Genomic DNA, 2,155 nt, shown 5'->3' with positions numbered 1-2,155 from the left:
GGCTGCCGAGGGGCCCTTCGTGCCGCCGCAGCGCGGGGGCTGCGCGGGCCGGTGCGCGGGGCCGCAGTCCCGGGGAGCCCTCGGTCACCGCGCGGCTTGGCCTCCGAGTGCCGAGTTTGTTGCGGGTGGGAGGTTCAGTTCCGCGCTCAGGACTTGAGCTGCTGGCCCCGTGCGTGCTGTTCCCGGTTTCTAGGTCTGACTCCTGCTGTAACGCACCTTCCTTGGTGCATCTTCAGCTGCTTTCATACCTGTGTCAGGTGCTGGGAAGTTTTTTTTCCCCTCTTTAAAGGTGCTGAATTTCGACATCTTAACCTTCATCTCTGACCTCCTCTCCTTCCTTATTCCTGTGTTTTATGTGCCTTCCTCTGCCTTTGGTTCTTTTTTACATTTCTTACCCCTTTCCTCCTCGTTCCACCCCAGGGACGGTGTCTCTGCAGCTTTCGTGTTGTCCTTGGTTGTCAGGTTGGGAAACTGAATGTTAACTGAATGTTAGTTCTTGTGAGTGGAATTTTCTTGGTCATATTAATTTCCCTGATAAACGCTGTATTTGCTGTATTTTCTATCGGAAAAAAAATGAGAGAGCAGTAGGGGAAAATGATTATTCAGTAGCAGAACTATCCAGGTGTCAGCTGCTTTTATTTCTGTGTTTCATACATAAGTCCCTGGGTGTGTGTGATTCAGGTGTATCAGTTTCAATCACAGTCTTTAGTCCATATTCTCAAGCTCTTCATTTGGGATTTTGTCTTTTACTGCTTTTCCATGTTACTGATCCCTTGAAAAGTAATGCTAATGAGTCTTGCATTTTGTTCCACGTTTGCCAGTATCTTCACCGTCTGCCATATAATTAACTGGAAAAAGTAATTAATTGGAAAACCTGACTTGTTGAAAGTACTTTAATTAATGTTCTGAAATACTTTGTGGAGAAACATTCCTGCAGAAAACGCAGCTGGTTATACAGTTTTGAGACACAGGTTCTCTAAAAGGAGTGAGACTAAATACAGTGTGTCATCAGTAATTTGCCCACTTATGTCTTCCTGTTGATGCTGTTAAGCAGGGTGAAGTGCATCACTTGAAATAACCTGTTAATCCTAGCAAGTGAATCCTTGCATATTTAGCTGCAGTTAGAGCGGTCACTTAGTGGCAGAGGATATAGTTCTGATGTATACGTTAGTGCTTGGCATGGGATGATTTTTGTTTTCCTGGGATTCGATGCTAAAAGTGTTCTGTGAATAAATCTGGGTTATAAATAGCTGAATATATTTGGCTGTTTCTGAAGCTCTGAAGGTTTTGATGATCATCTTTGATTTGCTTCTTTATTTGTGACTCCCAGGAAAGGATAATCCTTTCCTCAGAAGTGTTATTTTTATTCCAGTAAGGTCTTTATGAAGTGATGTATGTACTCACATCATACTTCTTTCAGTTTTTTGTTTTGTTTTGTTTTGTTTTTTGTTTCCCCAGAACTTTCCTTTACTGTATTTGCAAAAAGTTTTCATTTTGGAAGGTGAAGGCTCAGAGCCATACTTGGAGCTGGCATGTTTAAGATCTTGATCCCTGTTTGAAGTGGAGTGTTTGTGCAGTTGAATTTTCTGTTGCTATGTTTTGCTGCCAATGTATGTTTTTATGCTGGATATAAATATTACAAAGGATAAAACACAAGCCTGAGTCATCTGAAAAAGAATTTGAAAACCCAGTGATTTTAATTCAATGCTTGTAGTAGATTTTTTTTTTTTTTTCCCTCTTGTATCGTGTGGAATGTGACATACAAATAAATAGCCAGTAATTGTTGGGCACTCCACGGAGCATTTCAAGTATTCCAGTAGTACTGGTTTTCTCCCAAAGCTGAGTTAGCTCAACTTGTCTCAAAAAGTTGGCCCCCACTATATCTATAGCTGCCTAATATTGATGTGAATTCTGGGAGAACTCAAAATCCTATAGGCTTTGAAAAAAGAAACAGTGTATGTGTGTTGTGTTTGAAGGGAGGCATAGGTGCATGAAAAAGACTTACGGTCAACTTTGTTCGAGGCAGTTAACCAAGCAGGGAAGGGCAGAGCCACTCTTGCAGCTGAACAATGCTGTTCCTGTCACAGCTGGCAGGGGTCACTGGAAAGCAGTGGACATTGTTTCTTTCCCAGCTCTCCAGACTTATATACACGCT

This window comes from Chaetura pelagica, unplaced genomic scaffold (assembly GCF_000747805.2).
Source record: "Chaetura pelagica isolate M959 unplaced genomic scaffold, ChaPel_1.0 scaffold137, whole genome shotgun sequence".
Taxonomy (NCBI): Eukaryota; Metazoa; Chordata; class Aves; order Apodiformes; family Apodidae; genus Chaetura; species Chaetura pelagica.
This window is presented reverse-complemented; position numbering follows the sequence as displayed.